Source organism: Amblyomma americanum, chromosome 1, assembly GCF_052857255.1.
Source record: "Amblyomma americanum isolate KBUSLIRL-KWMA chromosome 1, ASM5285725v1, whole genome shotgun sequence".
Lineage (NCBI taxonomy): Eukaryota > Metazoa > Arthropoda > Arachnida > Ixodida > Ixodidae > Amblyomma > Amblyomma americanum.
Genome location: NC_135497.1, coordinates 73,555,781 through 73,576,421, shown reverse-complemented (window position 1 = coordinate 73,576,421; position 20,641 = coordinate 73,555,781). Strand labels below are relative to the sequence as shown.

The window sequence follows — 20,641 nt, the reverse complement described above, 5'->3', positions numbered from 1 at the left end:
CGGCCGACCAAAGACCAATATTCATTCCCGGGCAGACAGATTGCACTGAAGTTTGTCTGAAGATGGTAAGGCTAGGAATAGACGTGCACAAGCGTCCTCCGTGAGCTGCTACAAAATGTGCAGTGCGTACGCACGGAGCCCGAGGGAAGGAAAAAACGCAAAGTTGGAAACAGTCACACCATAGCAAAAGTTATTGTCCATTCTTTTTTTACACTAGAAATCGCACGCCAACGCGCAAGATATTAGGAAAAATCCACAATGCTGCTTTCGGCGTCGTACGTCGCTAGAAACTTCCACAGCCCTCAAAACAACGCCGCTGCGAAAAGACGCGGAAGCGCGTTGTTCGTCCGGAAGAGAAATAAGGCCTGACTTACCGTCGATCATTGTAGTCAACACGACTTCGGCTGGTGAGGTATATCCAGAATGGTCCCATGGGGCGCTCATTTTTGCCGGAGACTGGCAGCCGAAGTAGCGACAGGTACACGTGAAGCAGAAGCGGCAACTGCGACGCAGACTGTGTGCGACCACGTGCGGCTACTGTTGAGTGTTGACACCAGCGGTGCCGCGGCGGGGTTCCGGAAGTGACGGCCCCCTTCTGCCTCCTGCGTTTCCGCTCTAAGAATTCGCAGACCATTCGGCTTGACCAGTCTCGCTATGCGCTCGGAGCGAGAGCGGCTCCCACTCTGCCAGATCCAAACCGGATCGCGGGAGCGACCAGTCGAAGACACCAACAGAGAGAGAGAGAGAAAGAGAGAGAGAGGCAGAAGAATGTGATATCCGCCGCCGCACAAATCTCTCCACAGAGAGGAAGCTGTCATTTGGAGACAATTACAGACAGGTTCTTATTCAAACCTTCACATACTAAACAAAATACACCCCAAGATATACGCGGATAAATGTCACAGGTGCTACGAAAAACCCACACTGTATCACATCACATGGGCCTGGAAAAACATATACGTGGTCCCCAAAATATAAAACCCGAGTGGGGAGCAATGGGAGACTCTGCTGTCCAGCGACCGCTGTGAAAACCAACAAGGTCTGGTACAGCCATCTCAACTGGCGGCAGTGGCCAGCAGAGCCGTAGACTGAGGGCAGCCGACCATTGATTAAAACTGGACGAGCTCGACAGAGAAGGATCCTGGGGATAGAACCAAGGAGAGAACATCTCTGAGGATGCCCCAAAACCGCTGAGTACAATAAAGTTTCCTCCTCCTCCTAATTTCTTTTTAGAATTTAGAAAACACATTTACCCTCGTCGCTGTCGCCAATCAAGTTGCAGGCACATCGAGCCGAAATGCATGCGCTTTCGAGAAACTAATATTATTCAAACAATAAAACCAAACTACTACCAACGCTTCTGTCCGGCTGGTCACTTTGGACACGAATGTAGGTCACATCACTGCATAAACAAGAGAATATGCACCCTCAGGATAGTGTGTGTGTGTGTGTGTGTGTGTGTGTGTGTGTGTGTGTGTGTGTGTGTGTGTGTGTGTGTGTGTGTACGTGTGCGTGTGCGTGTGCGTGTGCGTGTGTGCGTGTGCGCGTGTGCGTGTGCGTGTGCGTGTGCGTGTGTGTGTGTGTGTGTGTGTGTGTGTGTGTGTGTGTGTGTGTGTGTGTGTGTGTGTGTGTGTGTGAGAGATAGAGAGCGTGCCTGCGCGCGTTTTGTTTCGCTTTTTATCCATGGCCGCACATCCAACTTGGTAACCAGCGTTACTTAAATAATGCCTTCCTTTCCCTTGATTCATGATTATACTCCATCGAATAGCAAGAAATACTGCACATTGTGGGGCGGATGTGACGCAGAGCGGAAGACCTTGATAGGCAGAAGCAATAAATAATCAAGGTAGCGCTCAAAAGACTACGGTAGGGAGACTGCCGGCGGGCCTCGCTGGAGAGACGAGCGTGCAAGGTGATGCAAGGTGATGCGCAAAACAGAGGTGATGCGGCAGCGCGGGCGTGCACAAAGTTTGAAATGTCGCTCTAGGGCGGCGCGCGGACGCTGGCGTTCTCAGATTACACACGTACGTACAGTAAACGGCATGAGGCACGACCGTGGAGGTCGCGCTTCGATGGAGGCGAAACGCAAAAGGCGCCCGTGTGCTGTGCGTTTCCAGGGCACATTAAAGATCACCAGATGGTCGAAATTATTCCGAAGCCCACCGCTACGGCACTTCTTTCTTCCTTTCATTTTTCACTCCCTCCTTTATCCCTTCGTGACTGCGTGGTTCGGGTTACCAGCGAGATAAGCGAGACTGTGACTGCGCCATTTGCTTTCCTCAAAACAAATTTTCATTTTCTAGCTGTGCTGAGTACACTAAGCCACACAATATGCGAAAATTAAAAATCGAAACCCGTGGAGCTTACCAACATCATTCCCGATTCTCCGACGCAGTTAAGCCACCCTAACGCAGTTACGGGGAAATAGCTAAAGCCTTAGAATCCGATACATTGCGCCGCCGTGCTGCGACCGCGGCTCTCCGCATGAGCGCAACTGCGTTGCCTGCAGCTACCTCGCGCCCCGCTTTCCAAAGATTTTATTCGCAGCGCCGCCAGGAACAGGTGGTTGCGAGTAGTCATATTTTTTTGCCTAAATCACTATCGATCAACTGCCTTTGTAATTGAACAAAAAATAGTGCGTCGCTTATTACATCACGCATTTGACAAAATTAACTTCTCCAGCTTTCTTTTAAAGCGTTTAACGTTATGTGACTTTAGCGCCGCCTTTTCCTTCGCCGCTGCCGGGGTTGAGCGCCCCAATGCGTACTATCAGCCATGTGCTACACTACCTGTTTTATTGCTCTGAAACGCAGTCTTTGTGTCGAGTTCTGGCGCTTGTGGCTTTGGTGGCTTTTTTCAGCTTGTTTTTGTTGAATGTGCGGCCTCGTTAGTGTTGTGGTAGTGTGACTGAACTCGGAAGCTGACAGATGCCCCCTGCGCAACGGAAGGCGTTCTTACGCGCATGGAGTTTTCAAAAACTGCTCTGACGTACCGCAGCCAAAACCACGCCGGAGCGGCCGGCGCCTGACTCCCGATAGAAGAAACGGCTTACCGTGATTGCTGATGAATGTAAGCACAGAATTGTAAAATCACTTCTGTGGTCTGTCGTGGGGATGCATGAGGGCTGCGAATGCTTTTAAGCTTGGTATTTACGTCTTGTTCGCCGTGAGGTGCGAAATTACAGCACGAAACGACCGCTTGCAGAGAGGAGGAGTTTTAACACGCTCGCGTGCCAGCTATGCGTCTTTTATATTCGCCCCCTTGCGCTCTTTCCATGAGCACCGTTGCGAAAGAGTTATGTGATACAATTTGGTTGCACGCTGAGAGCTGTGAGGTGCCGCCTGATTCGTTATTCTGACTGAAGAGGAGCAGCACGTAAAAAGTAGGCCATCAGAACGAAAAGTGCTTGTAACGGCGTGCGTCTTTTGATTCTGCGGCCTGAGTGTTTATCGATATGGAACATTGCCCGTTCTACGTCGCAGTTGCATCAAGTGCTACGTTTCTTAATACCATTGGTAAACGAAACTATGTTTAAAAATAGCCGAACCATTGCATTGCAGTGCATCTGATGTAATGGCACACTGGAAGGATTGCTGTCGTTTTATTTGAATTACGCTCAATATACTAAATGTCATTTTCGATTTTTTGGAGCGATAAAAGTGTAACTTGATTCGCAAATAATAGATCTACGAAAATATGACTGGCTTTGTAAAACATTTTTATGCAAACTAATGGATGCATAGGTAATTACTCATTAGCCTCCACTCCTGAACACATTGGACTGAACCGATAGAGGCTATAATGGGATGTTGCTTCTTTTATTATGTTTACAAAAGCATATCTGTAATTCAGCCTTTCTTCAAGCGCGTCCGCAGTGAAGGACTGTACAGCTACCCCACCGGTATCATCAGGCTGCTATTGCGACTCCTTTCATCCGTCATTGAGAAAACGCTACCTCAACCTGAGGTTAATGGCATCATGGACCTGCCGGTGCAGCCTATCAGCCATTGATACCGGGTATCAAGAATGTCGCCTGTAAAAGAATAGTTATGTGTGGGTATCACAGACGGTTGTTTCTTCCCTGTCTTTGCTTGTAGCCCGACAAAAGTCTTCTGCTCCAGGATATCTCTCTCTCATTTATTTCTTTTTCATCTTTTGCAAGAGCATCAGCAGGAAAGGAAAAAGGTATTGCGGGCATCATGAGAGCACCGCTGTACGCAAATGCATTGTGTTAGAATGTGTAATGCTTTTCTACAGTTTTTAAGCTCATGCTTGGAAATCTTGACCACAGTATAGACCAAGTAAATGAAATATATGTTCCTCATTACCTTTCTACAAAAGTCTAAATGCAGCAATTAAATTTAACAGCTTTAATTCACCAGTACCTACCTGTTACAAGGCACGGCAAGTTTGAAGTGAGCCAGTGGTGTGATAACTGGCAGACATAGCAGAATGAGCAATACATCTTCTGACAAAGCTAAAGCTTCTTGCGACTTTTGTTTGCCGTGAACATGAGGAACCGTGTAGCGGCAACGACAAGTTCGTGGTGAAGCAAGAGGTCGCTTCCGCAGGCGCGGCCACGTTGTGGAAGCGGGCGCAAGTCAGACGACGTCCCGCCCTGATTGGTCCGCGCTTGCAGCACACATTAGCCGCTTCAAGCCAGCGGCCGCCGGCGCCCAGGCGCCAGTTTTCCGCAAGAAAAACGCTCCATGTGGGCCGCCCTTCCCCTAGCATAGAGCAGCTTTTCGCTTCAATAATATGTAAAGTGCACAGGCCTGCTCACTGGCTCAAGCCGAGCCACAATCGCTACCACGTGCAGATAGAAGGAGAGTCGAAAGATGGGATAGAAAGACAGGATAGTAAAGACACGCTAAAGACAAGGCCGATCCCGGAGGTAGTGCAATACCGGGCAAACCGGTGGCGGGAGTGAAGCATCCTTCAAACTCTCCGCCACATTTCCAAAAATAAGTCCAATTTGACCCGTAACAGATACTCTGCGGGGTCCGGACATTCGCGCCTTGAAGCTAACCCGATCTGCATCGGAAGAGCCTAGTGAGTGAGACATGGCTCCTGCACATAACAGTGTTCGAATCCCGGCGTCAGGAAGTGTGTGCATAGCGTTTTTGTTGTCCATCATTTTACGTGCAAAAGCCGACGTGCACGCCTCTACGCGTGTGCTTTATTTCCATTCGAATTAAACAAAGCAAATTACACAAAGTAAATTACGATTTTTTCGTTTGTTACAAACCAAACTGATCTGTAATGTGCACACGAAGTCTTTGCGGTATTTTTGAACGCGGTGCCTAGACAGGAGAGCTCTGCGCGTGCCAGTCCAGCGTTGCGCGTGTGCGCTTGCGAAGGGTGTGCGCGAGGCGACGGCGAAAAAGAGTTTGGCGAGCACGAGGAGCGGGGAGCTGACGTCTCAGAAAACCGAGGTGTAAAGGAAGACAGAGCAGCGAAGATACGGGTCATACAAGCGTGGAGGTGGCAGCCGTCGGCGTGGAGGTGGCAGCCGTGCTGCCGTGACCTCCCATGGATCAGCTACGGAAGCCTCCTGCCAAATTCTTCAGGCTGTTGACGGCAGACCACCGGCGTCTCCGTGTTCCTCCTCGCTCCTGCTTCCACCTGGCTCCCTTTCGCCGCTTCCGGAGACGCAACGCCAGTGACACGTCGCAGTTCATCAACCCGCGTTCCATCCTGTCTAGAAGGTATCCCCGCGCTTCACCTGTGACGCTCAGTACCCGGAGAACTCTTGTCCTTTATTGTGTAGTGCTGTACGTGTGTTGAATGTGGGTTTTTCTTGTTTTCGCTTCCATTTCTTATTGGCCCTTTTCCTTTAAGTTATAAATGCGGCTTCGTTTTGTTTGTTTCCGCTCTTTGTGGTCTTGTTCGAACCTGCACGCGATAGCAATCCCCTTCGGAAAGTCGTAGACGCGCAACCGATTCGCGACATGCACTGCATACTTCGCTTCTTTAAATTACTCACCTGCCGCGTTCACATCACGAGTTGACAAAAATATGCACAAGTTTGCATCGCGAATAAATTCCAAGCAGGACTGACTCGCCTGCCCCCGCTGACCACCGCCACGCGGGTCAAGTCATCTTTCTGGGTGTGTCGGACACTGATTCCGAGATCATCACCACACCAACAGCTGTCGGGTGTCTTGCGACGCCCCGTCGCGGCTCCATTGACCTCTGACTCGTCGTTCATCACACCGCCTACGCCGACGTCGCTGCTGATCGCAGGCTTGCTGCGGTTAGCAACGCGTCCGCGTTCATTTGGGTCCACACCGTTATCTATAGCCACCACCTTGATAACGCTTCGAAGTAAATGCGTCGCCGTGAGGTCTGGCGTCTTGCGTCTCCAACGCCAGTGCCCTGCTGCAAGCACTGGTTTGGTGCTAATAGTGGCGCATGCGCAGTAGTGATTAGGAAGCAAGAGAGAGAGAGAGAGAAATATCCGCGGCGAGGCGCGCATTGTGGCGTCATCTGCCTCCTCGGACCACCGCTACGGCGAAATCGCAGGTTAGCGACCACTAAACTCCCCGGGTTCCAGCGGTGTGCGTCTGTCTAAAGCCTGAGAGTAGCAAGTGGAACTGGGTCACTTGGGCAGTAGACACCTCAGTCGCACTGTGAGTAGGCTGAAAAAATTGGGAAATTGGTTTTTGGGGAAAGGAAATGGCGCAGTATCTCTCTCACATATCGGCTGTAACATGTAACGCACCGTAATTAAAGAGATAAAGGAGGGACTGAGAGAAGAAAGGGATAAAGAGGTGCCGTAGTGGAGGGCTCCGGAATAATTTCGACCACCTGGGGATCTTTAACGTGCAGTGACATCGCACAGTACACGGGCGCCGTAGCGTTTTTCCTCCATAAAAACGCAGCAGCCGCGGTTGGGTTTGAACCCGGGAACTCCGGATCAGTAGTCGAGCGCCCTAACCACTGAGCCACCGCGGCATTGATGTCGGCATCAAGTTCCGGGTTAGGTGGAGGTAGAATGGGTGGATCTGTTAACCTTTTGGAGCTCTAGTTGTTTTAGACGTTGTGTGTTTTCTTGTGTCTGAGATTTAGTGGTTTTTGGATCAAAGAATGCGAGTAGGAGGGATTGTGTGCGTTTAGTGATTAATGTACCCTAGAGGTCGTTACAAAAGTTTGACCAGTTTGCGCGGGCTAGCGTGTTCACGTATTCTGCGTCCTCACAAGTGAGAGCGGCTATGCGGAGTCGGAATTTACTATTGTGTCGCTGGTGACGCCAGCGCTTGAGAGGTCCCTGTCGGGCCTCCCATAGATGAACCAGATGCGGATAAACCTGTGGTGCCGTAGGGGTGTTTTTAATGCGTTTGCTCTTCACCTGGATACCTCCACCAGACGGTCTGTCCAGTCGGTGACAGTACGGGGTTCGGTAGAATCAGCTGCAAGTATGAGCGCAATTTATCTCAATCAGTGAGAAGCTGTGAATGAGGGTTCAAAATGTTGATGTCGCAAGCAATGCTAGTGGAGACTGGAAAGTGGTTACTCCCAAGGCTGTATTGAAGAACCGTGTGAGATTTAACGATTATGTTCAGTGTGGCCCATGTGAGATCTGGTGTGGCGTCGCGGGTGACACTTGTACCAGTGCGAGTGGGTACGGTGGGACTTGTGATCAGGCCAAGGTTGTAATCAGCCTTTGCGGTGGAAATGAGGTTACCTTTGTGGGTATCCGAGGTGTACCCTCAGTGCGTGTGACGCGCATTAAAAACCACCCACCACAAGGAGCTTTCAGGAATGTAAGGTGCCCAGGATGCCCGGAATACCTATGCCTTTATCTTTGGGATTGCTGTATATATATGTTAGGAATAGTGAGGCCATATGTGTGCCCGGGTGAGCTGAGCTCTATCGCGGTATACTGAGTCCCTTTGCGGTCGGGCGTGCTTGTCGGTGTGCGGTCTAGCACGGGCATAGATGGTGGTGGTGGTAGTGGTTTTATTAAAAATAATAGTAAAAAGGAAGGAAAAGATTTTTGCTAGCCCCGGCATCTGCCATCGATACTGAAGCACCTGAGCTGGGGGAGCGGAAATAAAGGATAGCAGGCAGAATGGAGAAATGGAAGGGGTGAGGGGACAGGAAGAGAGGATAGGAGAAGTAATATGTACAAACTATTTACACAATAAGAAATGTGTCGCGGTACGAAATGTCTCACGAAAACCCTCTGCTGTAAGCCTGAATCTTTGGAGGAGTGCCTTCTTGACATTCTCATAGTCCATGGATTCAGCAGCAGGAATACTTCCAAGCACATTCAGTGCCTCCACGACAAAACACGTGCTCAATGCCGTGGCCCATTCACTGCGCTCCCAGGCTTACCCCAAAGCTAACCGCATGAATCGTTGCAGATATGCGTCCAGATCATCTCTTTTGTCACCAAAAGGAGCCATCAGCTTTCTTGGACAAACTCTGGCCAGTCTAGGAGATTCTGTGCCCGTTAAGGAACGCTGATCATTGTCCGTGACCTCCATATATCCTCCCGCGATATGCGCCTGTTTCCACGAAAGAAACTCCTTCTCCCGTTCTATACTTTTCTCCTGTTCTGCCTAGCGAGCTCTTCTTGCCTCCCGCTCTTCGGCTACGCGAGCGTCTACGCGTGCTTGCGCCCTTTACTCTCTTCCTTTTTGCCTGTTCGTTCTCCTTGTCACAAATACGCACCGCCACTTCCTTGCTTAAACCTAGCTTGAGCGCGAATTCTAACGTTTTTTTTCCAAATCCATACTTTCTACCGTCGAGAAACCGGAAAGAACCCAGACAAAGCAAAGAGAAACAAGGAAATGAATCCTGGCACAGGCTCGCCACTTGTCTTTGTCACGGATCTCCCCGGAGAACACTGGAACCGAAAGAATTGACTAGGCGACAGGTGCACCCACACAGACGCACCTTTCATGCACCCGAAGTGACACACACACTAGCACACAAAACTAAAGAAAAACAGACACAGAACACAGACTATAAATACACGCGACTCGGGAGCGCTGCTACCAGCGTCTACTACTAGCGCTCTACTGTTAGCGGTCGGCGTTCGTGCTCACGGTTGGTTCGGTGCGGCTGCGGCGTTGTATGGGTTTAGTAGCCGGCGTCGAGATGGCGTTCGACGTGCTCAGGACGGCGTCGCTGGCGGCGTCGTTGGCTGCGTCGCACAAGCTTCGTCCTCTGCTTCTCTTCTCCACTAATTATATCTTCCCACCTCACCGAACGCTTCTTCTTCATCTCCTTTAGTCTTCGGTTAATCCACGTTATCCTTATCGCCAACCGCGTCGTCTTCTTCAAACCTCTTTCGTTCATAATTTTATTTTAGACCCTATTATACGTGACACAGTTACTGCGTCATTTGCTTTCCTCATAACCAATTTTAGTTAAACGAACCCGATCGCGGCGGCAGAGTTTCGATGGAGGCAAAACGCAAAGGCGCCCGTGTGTTGTGCCATGTCAGTGCAGGTTTAAGATTCCTAGGTGGTCGAAATTATTCCGAAGCCCTCCACTACGGCACCTCTTACTTCCTTTCTTCTCCCAGTCTCTCCTTTATCCCTTTCCTTACGACACGGTTCAGGCGCCCGCCGAGATGTGACAAATACTGTGGCATTTCCTCCCCCTCCCAATAAAAAACAATTAAAAACCATTTAATTTTCTTACGAGTTAAAAACAAAAAACAAACCGCTGAAGGCGAGCCCCTGCCCGCGAGACGTTTGTGCCTTGGGGAAGCCAGTCGGTTGTTATGTTAAAACTTCGGCGCCAAATCGCAGTGCCGTAGATTCGGACAACCAATAACTCAAGCAAAACATGAAAGAAAAATTTATTGTAATTTTTTTTCCAACAGCAGCACACATACACAAGCAAAAAAACGAAACGTCTCACACATAACCCACCGGGCTGGGCATCTCTCTTGAAGGAATCATCACCTTCTCCATGCCTCAAAACTCCGGATACAAGTCCATTCAGCGTCAGAATACCGTCATGGGTTGATGTGCCTGCGTTTAAAGTCAGGTTCGCGTTGAGCTGCTGGTCCCAATCTGCACTCAAACTTCATATCTAACCCTCGCCGTGGAGCCCTGCTTGGACTGGGTGTCAGGATGGGCATGATACGGGACGATGTATCGTGGATGCAGGTTCATCCTTTCCTTCAGAGTCTTCCCAATCTTCACGTTTCCGTCGACTCTGCTAACGTCGGCAGTCCACACCGAAATCTTGTCAACCTTGTTGCGGATCTGGACGACAGCACCGCACACGTCATCACTGAACTCGCCGAAGCCTTCCCCGATCAGGCACAGAAGAACTTCGAGCCAGCAGTCATCCAAGTCTGTTGGCCCCTCGTTCTTGCTCACGCCAGAGGTTCCTAGTTTGTTCTTGCTCATGTTGAAGAGCCAGCGACCGCCTTGCTTGTTGCGGGGGTCTTCCCACATAGGCTTGATTCCGGCCTTGAAAAGCGAGTAGTCGCAGCCGGAACGCAGTTTGCTGGGAAACTCGACGTGGTTGTAGAGGGCCCAGAAATCCTCAACCGTGTCGAACGATGAGATCTCCATAAGGTTCTCCTCCCAGCTGCGGCTTCTGTCCTTCTTGTAGTACCACAGGCTCCAGCTATATTCGAGTGGGTGCTTCAACAGCCTGTTGAGCGACGCGTTTGTGCGATCCAGCTGGAACTGCTCACGTTCATTAGAGTCGCCCTCGAGACGCTTGCCTTCAGCCGCCATACTCAGCAAATCTCGCAGGCAGGTTTACGTGGTTCGGCGAAGAGCAAACGATCACGGAATAAGTGGCACGCACTGCGAATCTTTTGCCGGTACCACAAGAACTGCGAACGCTGCGAACGTGAGGCGACTCGCGAGGACTTAGGGAAATGGCGGTATCCGAAATCTGGCGCTCCGATTGGCACAAAATTGCGGGACGCGGATGAGCTGGCCCAATGAGGGGCCGAGGAGCGCTCATGCGCTGGTCACGCGACTCTCACGCCACTTACAGCGGTCAAACGAACTACTGAGACGCTAAAACTCGTGGTGGCAATTATGAATATGTGAGCTCATTTTCGTAGTTTTATTTTGTTTTTCTATAATGAAATGTGCTTTCTACGCGCGCGAGTGTGCCTCCCTGCGACAATCTGCAGCATGGAGAAAGAGAAATATTAATAATAATAATAATAATAATAATAATAATAATAATAATAATAATAATAATAATAATAATAATAATAATAATAATAATAATAATAATAATAATAATAATAATATTAATAATAATAATAATAATATAATAATAATAATAATAATAATAATAATAATAATAATAATAATAATAATAATAATAATAATAATAATAATTGGTTTTGGGGGAAAGGAAATGGCGCAGTATCTGTCTCATATATCGTTGGACACCTGAACCGCGCCGTATGGGAAGGGTTAAGGGAGGGAGTGAAAGAGGAAAGGAAGAAATAGGTGCCGTAGTGGAGGGCTCGGGAATAATTTTGACCACCAGGGGATCTTTAACGTGCACTGACATCGCACAGCACACGGGCGCCTTAGCGTTTTTCCTCCATAAAAACGCAGCCGCCGCGGTCGGGTTCGAACCCTGGAATTCCGGCTCAGTAGTCGAGCGCCCTAACCACTGAGCCACCGCGGCGGGTGAGAAATAATCTGCATGTTTTCAATTTTTCACAGGGTGGACCCAGAGAGCCATGCGCCCTTCCTTTCCTTGAAATCATTGGAGTCTATATATAGAACATTGTCTACGCCAACGAACACAATGAACGCCGAAGGTTTATAGAAAAATGAAAATTGTTTTTTGGGGAAAGGAAATGCGGCAGCATCCGTCTCACACGCCGGCCCACACCTGTACCGCGACGTAAGGGAAGGTACAAAAGAGGGAGTGAAAGAAGAAAGGAATAGGATAGGATAGGAAAACTTTTAATATCCAACAGAAAGAGGGTAGCCAGAGGGCTACCCGCCTAGACGACGGCCGAAAGGTCTTGACTCTCGGCGGCGGCTTCGGCCAGTCGGACGATTTGTAACTGAGTCGCCGGGTCGGAGCTTAGTAGTAAGTTCTCCCATTGATCTTTTGTGTTAATACCTCGTCGCTCCCGGGGAGCATGACGACATTCCCATAGTATGTGGTCCAAGGTGGCCCTAAGTTCGCAGTTCGCGCATTTTTCTGAAAATTGCCCTGGGTACATAAGACTCCAGAGGGCCGGGTTTGGAAATGTGTAAGTTTGTAACCGGCGCCAGTTGATGGCTTGGTATCTGGACAAGGATCTATCCGCTGGAGGAAGTCTAGCTCGTTGCAAACGATAGTGTTGTGTAATTTCTCTGTAGGTCACCATGCGATCCCTGTCTGTAAAGTCCACCTCGCTCGGGTCCGCCCGGAAAGAAAAGCCTCGGGCGAACTCGTGGGCCGTCTCATTGCAAGGCAGGGATGCATGTGCTGGTGTCCAGACTAGCGTAATTTTCCGGTCTATTACATGACGGCTTAGAATTGTATTCGTTAGAGGGGAGACCCGGCCCCTGCTGAAATTTAGTATGGCAACTTTGGAGTCACTGATGATGTATCTCGCTTTTGTGCCTACACAAGCCAGTGCTATGGCAGCTTCCTCTGCAATCTCTGGGTTACCCGAGAGTATGGAGGCACTTATTTTGAGGAGTTGTTTATTATTGACGACCGCGACGGTCATCGTGTTATTACCATACTCAGCGGCATCCACGTAGACCACGTCCTCGTCTTTGTAGGAGCGGAAGCGTTTCTCTAGCCTCTGCCCGGTTGGCCCGGCGCACTGAGTGATGAATAGGATGCATATTCCTGGGTAATGGGGGTACAACTATATTGTCTCGAATTTTTCCGAGCATGTCAACTTTGGCGGTTTTTTCTGTTATCTCGGCTAAGATTGAGTTTTTCTAGATTGGCCCTGCCGGTTGTGGTCCCGGCTAAGCGTTCGATTTGGGACGTTCTCACTGCTTCCGCACTGAAGCTTCGGGACCAGTACCTGAGCACGACCCAAGATCCAAGGGGAGAAGCTTACAGATACAGTGGAGCCCAAAATGCTGAGCTGGATGAACCTTTCAAAATATACGAACTCAAGGCCGCTCTAGCGAGGATGAAACGCGGGACCGCGCCAGGAAGGGATGGGATCTCGGTAAAACTCCTAGCCCATCTGCCGGACCGCGCATACGAATCCCTCCTAAAACACTTTAATTCGGTTTGGATGGGCGAAGCTCCACTTCCCACGGAGTGGAAGACGGCGCTGATAACTTTCATCCCCAAGGCGGGCAAGGCCATAGATACGGATACCCTAAGACCTATTTCTCTCACCTCGTGCGTGGGCAAACTGATGGAAGCTATGGTCAGAGATAGACTATCTGATTACCTAGAAAACAAGCGAGTCTTCGCCGACTCGATGTACGGCTTCAGGCCAAATAAATTGGCTCAGGACATCCTGCTGCAGCTCAGCAGGGAGGTACTAAACCCGATCGAACATCCGAACGGGGATAAGATAGTGCTGGCCCTAGATCTGAAGGGAGCGTTCGATAATGTGACACACGAGGCGATCCTCACACACCTATCAGAGACGGGATGCGGCAGGAACGCTTTCGAGTACATAAAACGCTTCCTCACGGACAGACAGGCCTACTTGAGGATCCAGAACGCGGAACACGGCCCCTTTCTATTAGGCACGAGAGGGACGCCACAGGGAGCGGTGCTATCCCCCTTGCTTTTCAACTTGGCAATGAAGAACCTGCCGGTCCACCTGGAGAAAGTCCCGGGTGTGCAGCACGCGCTGTACGCGGACATCTCCATTTGGGCCACGCAGGGCTCTCTCGGTGAAATGGAGGCCAGCCTGCAGGAGGCGGCCACCGCGGTGAACGAGTGCGCGAAAAGATGTGGCCTTCATTGCTCCCCTCAAAAATCCGAATTCGTGCACATTCGCCCCAACAAAAAATGCACAAACAAGATAGAATTGAGACTTCGATCGGAACCGATACCCGAAAGAAAAGAAATTAGAATCCTAGGTCTTTTCATCCACCAGCGTCGGCTGGCGACGACCACGCTCGACAAACTAAAGAAGGTGGGAGATCAGGTGGGCCGAATGGTCCGCAGAGTCTCGAAAAAGAAAGGGGGATTGCGAAGCAAAGACGCCTTGCGGCTGGCCAATGCCTTTGTAACAAGCAGAATCCTGTACTCGACCCCCTATCTCCGCCTCAACAAACACGACCAGAACATCATCGAGGTGATAATACGCAAAATGGCGAAGAAGGCCCTCGACCTCCCGATAACCACGTCTAACCTGAGACTCCAAGGTCTGGGTATGACGAACTCCTTCGATGAACTTAGAGAAGCCCACCTCACAGGTCAATACACGCGATTATCGCAGACGCCGTCAGGACGCCGCCTTTTAGCCCGTCTGCACATAGAACACACGACTCTAACCGAGGAGAGAGGAAGACTCTCTCAGGAGTGGCGTTACGCCCTGCACGTAAGACCACTCCCAATTAAGATGTCCAGGGACGACCACGAGGGTAGACGCAGGGCCAGGGCAGAGGCCTTAGCTCACCACTACGGAAGGAAACCCGGGGTATACTACGTGGACGCATCCGGCCCGCACCAAGGCGGGTGGTACACGGCGGCAGTGATCCACGAGTCCAAAACGGTGAACGGGCTCACCTTCAAAGCCCGAAGCGTCACTCAAGCAGAGGAAGTCGCCATCGCATTAGCGGCAACACACTCCTATTCCAAGACAATCATAACCGACTCGCGAGGGGCGTGTCGGAACGTCCAACAGGGCTGGGTCCCGTACCTGGCCTACCGGCTACTGCAAAACAGCTCGTACGTAGGAGGTCCATCCCACCGCTTCATAGTCTGGGCTCCGGCCCACTCGGGGCTAGGAGGAAACGAGGCAGCCGATGCAGCCGCCCGCGCGCTCTCTAACCGGGCAACCTCGTCCCCCGCCTCCTCTGAAGAAGTAGCGGAAGCCACGCCGACCTACACTTACAAGGAAATAACGCAATTATACAAAGATAGACATAAACTGTACCCCCACCCGTGTAAAGGATTAACGAGAGCGGAGGAACGCCTGTTCCTCCGCCTTGTCACGAACACCATGATGTGCCCGGCCTCGCTAAAGCACTTTGACTCTGCCTTCTCCGGGGAGTGCCCGCACTGTGGGGAGAGGTCCTCGGACCTCTACCACATGGTGTGGGCGTGCCCCTCCAACCCTGCTTTTACTCCAAAACCAAACCCCACCCAGGAGGACTGGGAGGCGACCCTACTCGCCTGTTGCGACCTGAAAGTCCAAAAGGCGATGGTCGAACGAGCTATGGCGGCAGCGGAAGCCACTGGGGTCCCGTACTAGGGACTCCACCTAGTGATTGTGAGGGGAAAGGCACTAAGCCTGACTCCAGAGCACCCTCCATGTAACTCCCTCTTTTCAGAGGAAATAAACGTTTTTACCACCACCACTGCTTCCGTAATTTCTTCCAGGGTATTATGCATTCCCAGCTCTAGGAGGCGGTGAGTGGATGTACGGATGGGCAATCCTAGAGCTTGTTTCGTGCATCGCCTGATAATTCCATTTATCTTTTCCTTTTCTGAAACTTTAAGATCAAGGAAGCGGACAGCATACGAGATACGGCTTACTACGAACGCCTGTACCAGCCGTAGGAGATTCTGCTTTTTCATGCCGTGTCTTCTGTTGGCAATCCGCTGTACGAGCCGCATAGTTTGTTGCGCGCAGTTTTCCATCTTAGTTATTGCATCACCGTTATACCCGTTGCTTTGTATAATCATTCCTAAAATTCTGATTTTTTCAACATGAGGAATCTCCGCCCCTTGAGTTTGAAATTTGATGTTAGGGATGGTTCTAGTTTGTCTTTGATGCAGAGGTCTATAAAAAAGAAGTTCAGACTTCTGCGGCGTACATTGCAAGCCCCTACGGCTGACATAGTTTTCGACCTCATTTATGGCCTTCTGTAGCGTACTTTCGATGTGCGCGTCGTGGCCACGGGTCATCCACATGGTGATATCGTCCGCATACATGCAGAAATTCAAGCCATTTATCCCCTCCAGTCTCGTCGGGAGCCGTATTATGGCCACGTTGAAGAGAATAGGGGAAAGTACCGAACCCTGAGGGGTGCCTATGCTGCCCAAGTGTATGTCTTGAGACTGACTTTCACCAAAGTGAATGCGCGCTATCCTGTCCGAAAGGAAATTGGCAATGTAGTTGTATGTGCGCTCCCCGACGTTTAAAAGAGCCAGGTTTTCTAGTATCGCCTCGTGTTTTAAAATATCGAAAGCTTTAGTGAGATCAAGTCCCACTATTACTTTCGCATCCAGCGACTTAGTGTCTAATATGTCATGTGTGAGCTGTATCATGACATCTTGCGTGGACAAATGCGATCTAAAACCTATCATCGAATGGGGGTATAAGTCGTTGTCTTCCATGAAGTTGTTTAGTCGCGTTTGTATGGCATGTTCCATCAGTTTTCCAACGCAAGAGGTGAGGGATATAGGCCTTAGATTTTCTAGATTGAGCGGTTTCCCTGGCTTAGGTATGAAAATTACCTTAGCGGTTTTCCATTGTTGGAGAATCTCACCCTTCTCCCAGCATTCTTGCATGAAATTGGTCACCGCCGTTATAGATTTGTCATCTAGGTTTCTAAGCATTGTGTTGGTTACACCATCGGGTCCGGGGGCTGATTTGGTTTTCAGTTTTAGTATTTCTGCTCGAACCTCGAATTCGTGAATAGGGGCGTCTAGTTCGCTGTTGGATTTACCCTCATAGCGCGGTAAGGTAGTTTTGGTGGCGGAGCCTATATATCGACAACGAATTGCATCGAGGAGTTCCTGCTCCGAACATTCAAATTTATAACCTAATTTCTGTAAATTTTGTCGCTGTGTTAATTTGCTACCTTCTGGATCGAGGAGGTGCCGAAGGAGGTTCCATGTTTTGGCGAGGCCGATATTGCCCTCAAGCTGGTCGCACATTGTTTCCCAGTTCTGATCGCAGAGTCTAAGTGCATATGCCTCAATCGCTTTGTTGTGGCGCGCTAGGCGTCTTCTGAGATTGCGATTCCACTTTTGTCTCTTTAATCGCTTTTCCATACTAGCTTTGGCCTCCCACATATGAAGAAGGCGGCTGTCTAGTACTTCAAGTTCCGCGTTGTCGTCGAGCGTTTTAGTCGCATTCTTGGCATCCCTGCGGAGTTCCTCCGCCCATTGTTCTATGTTTGTGATTTCTGCCTTTCTCCCGTCCTAGTTACGAGCGTCGCGGAAAGCGTCCCATTCGATAATATGCGGGGAGCGCGTTTGGCGCTTGGCAGGGCCAACGTCAGTTTCCGTGACAAGTATGTAATGGTCACTGCCTAGGCTTAGCAAGGAGTTGGACCCATTAGCTGTACCCACATTCTTCACCAGGGTGAGGTCTGGGGACGTGTCAGCGCACACGCTGTTACCCATTCTTGTGGGGGTAAGAGGATCCGTGAGCAGGGTGAAGCCCATTTGCTGTATGTCTAGCCATAGCTCTCTCCCCTTCGTACAGGGCCGCGGGTAGCCCCACGCAGGGTGGTGGGCATTGAAGTCGCCTAGGATAACCAGTGCGTGCTTGTTGCCGATACGCATCACTTTCCTGAAGAGGGAGTCGAATTTAACTTTCTTTTGACTTGGAGTGCTATAAATATTCAGAATGAAAAGACTGCGTTGAGTCTTTGTGGCCGGAATAAGTTCGACGATGACGTGCTCTATGTGGCGGATGCCCGTGTCATGTTCAATGGCCGTAATGCTCCTTCTAACGAATGTGGTAACATTACGTTTGTCGCCTATGGCGTTAAAAGCTTGATAACCAATTAATTTTGACGCGCCTCCAGTCTCCTGGAGGGCGATAACCTCTGGGTGGACCTTCAGAGACGCAAGGAGCTGCTGGAGGATCGGCCTTTTCCGCCGATACCCCCGGCAGTTCCATTGTAACAGCAAGTAGTTGTTATTCTTTGTGTATATGGCCATGTTGAATTTGCTGAATGGTATGTTCTACAGTTTGCTGCCATATATTGATGGCTAAGAGCTCATTCCTGTGTCCTTGTGTTACGTCTGTGAGTCCCTGTATTGCGGAGAGAATCGATTGAATTTGGTTTTGCATGTTAGTTTCCAATGCCTGAAATTGCGCTTGTATTTTGGTATCCAGGGCCTGAATCTGGGTCTGAATGTTGGTCTCCACTTTATGACAGACTTCCTCCAGCGTAAGTTCGGGTTGTGCGCCCTCCAACGATTTTCTCTTGCTGGGTGATGGTAGGGATTTCTCCACCACCATCGTACTCTCCTGGGTATTATGTGGAGGTTTTTCGGCTTCCTGTCGTTTCTTATCTATCTGGATCTTAAGCGGCAGCTGCTTCCTAAGTTCCGCGTTTTCATTTTGAAGGGCCGTAACCGCCCCGGTTAATTTTTCCACCATGCGTTTAAGTTGTAAGATGTCCTCAGACCCACCGGGTGGATGAGTATGGGAGACCTTATCTACAAAGCTCACCCTCTTGTGGTCATCCGGCACGTTGGTCTTGTCCGTGGGCGGCGTTGACCCTTGCTGATGACACTCAGAGCGTCCCTCGATTTTTGGCCGGGCTCCGATGTTCCATTTGTTGCCAGTGTTGTCCCGCCCCCTGGAAGCGGAGCGGTTGCGAGAGCTGGAGTGGCCCCTGGAGCTGGAACGACCCCGGGAGCCGGAACGACCCCGGGAACTGGAACGACCCTGGGAGCTGGAAGGGCCCTTGCAGCTGAGGCGGTTCCGGGAACCCGAGCGACCTCGGGAGTTGGAGCGTCCCGTGGACTGGCCGTGACCACCAGAGCCTGTCCCCGACACCAGGCGCGGGAAGGAGTCCTGTCGCATGTGAAATCCCCCTTCTGCCCTGGTTCTTGGTCTGCTCTGTCGCCCAGATGCGTTGTTCTCGCTGTCTGTTGTTGCCTTGCTCTCATTGTCTTGCGTTGGTTCCTTCCACTGTCGCTTCTTAATTATGTGCGGGGTTCTGTACAGTTCCCGGCACTTCCTGTCTCCGAGTATGTGCCCTTTCCCACATAGGGCACACTTTGGGTCACAAGTGTGTTCCCGAGGGGGGTTGCTCATACCACATCCTTGGCACTTAATGTTGTCTGGGTTCGGGCATACGTCGGCTCGATGTCCGAGTTGGCCACATGTCACACAGACCTCATATTTTTTCTTGTAGAGATGGCAGCGTAGCGGCATACCTCCGTAATAAATCCAGTGCGGCACTGTCTCATCTTCAAAGAGTAACAACACGCTGCGAGACTCACGGCCAAGTCGCCTGACTCCCATCACCTCCGGGTTGCGCGAGCACTTCAACATATCTTGAATGAATTCCACGGTGTGCGAGACCGGAATTCCATGTATAACTCGTTTCCCACAGCCGTCCGGAGTAGCCAGGTAGACGAACGCGTCAACGCGTCCCTTTGGCGTTGGAATGGAGCCGATTTTCAGGTACTTTTGCATCCTCTCCTGGCTGTCAGTGCCTATGAGAATCAAGTTTTGCTTGTGGTTGACGAGCACATCCTTAACTTCCGCCGGTTTAAAACCTGCCGCTATCTTCACCGCGTCCGCCACTGTTGCGTCAGTGCGTTCCATGATCAGTTTGAGACCCCCTTTCGGTCTGAGCACTATTTTATGAAGCTCGGGGGAGAGGCGCAGCTGCTGCGTGTCAACAGATTGCCTCGTCAGCTTCCTTCCCTCTCTCTTTATCGCCATTATGTGCGCTGAAGCTTTGTCTTGCCTCCCATCTCGGGTCGGGTCGCCAGCTTGCTCTCCCTCCCCTGTCTTCGAGAGGGCCTTGACTTTGGAATAATTAACCTTAAACCAACCTACTTGAGAATGGAGCTCTTCAGGCTGGATACTCTCTCCTTCCACAGTTACTTCCATGCGAGACATGGCGCAGCTGAGTAACACCGCGACAGGCCAGCCTGTGCGTCCGCTCGGCGGGCGGCTCGAAGAGCCGCTCACCAGGTTAGGCTTAGCAGCCTGGCCGGGTGGCGTGAGTCCAAAAGTCTGTAGAAATTGCAAGAGAGGGCTGCACTTGCCGAAAGAGTGGTATCCCGGTGGTCGCGAAGACTTCCGGCGTTGAAATAGCTCAGTAGTTTGCGAGCACAAACGACAAAACCGACGAAAACATCGAAAATTTGCGGAGCGCACATAGGATGCGTCCACTCTCCTCGACGCCGGCGTCCGAGTCCGACTCCCGGGAGAACACCACCGCCCAGCCACGGACAAGCGAGGCAACATGCGCCAACCTGCCGATCGGCTCCGTCATGCTCCTCAGGTCGTCGGACAGTCGCAGTGCCCGGTGAACAAATTGTGTTCTGTTTGTTTGTCTCTCTCTGCGTTAGTGCACTTTAGGAGCAAATATTTTGTTGAATTGTTATCTTTCTCCACTGTTAATTTGACACGAGTGCATTGTATTTGTAAATCATTTTGTATGCACTCGTACGTGTGATTGCGAAATCCTGCCTATCGTCTCTTCGCTGTATAATCTTTGTTTTGTGAACCTTTGGCTCCAACCCATTCTCTGGCTTGCGACCGGCGAACGCTGGGCATCAAACGACCAATCCCCTTGTCACTTGGTAGCTGGTCTCCAGCTGAGCTTGCCACACT

At 50.6% G+C, this 20,641-nt stretch overlaps 2 pseudogenes; both read right to left on the bottom strand.

The window, feature by feature from the left end:
* Positions 1-4,872: 4,872 nt before the first annotated feature.
* Positions 4,873-5,028, bottom strand: LOC144116776 (U2 spliceosomal RNA; annotated as a pseudogene).
* A 4,950-nt stretch (positions 5,029-9,978) lies between these two features.
* LOC144106007 (eukaryotic translation initiation factor 4E-1A pseudogene) lies at positions 9,979-10,712 on the bottom strand (annotated as a pseudogene).
* Between the last annotated feature and the right edge of the window lie 9,929 nt (positions 10,713-20,641).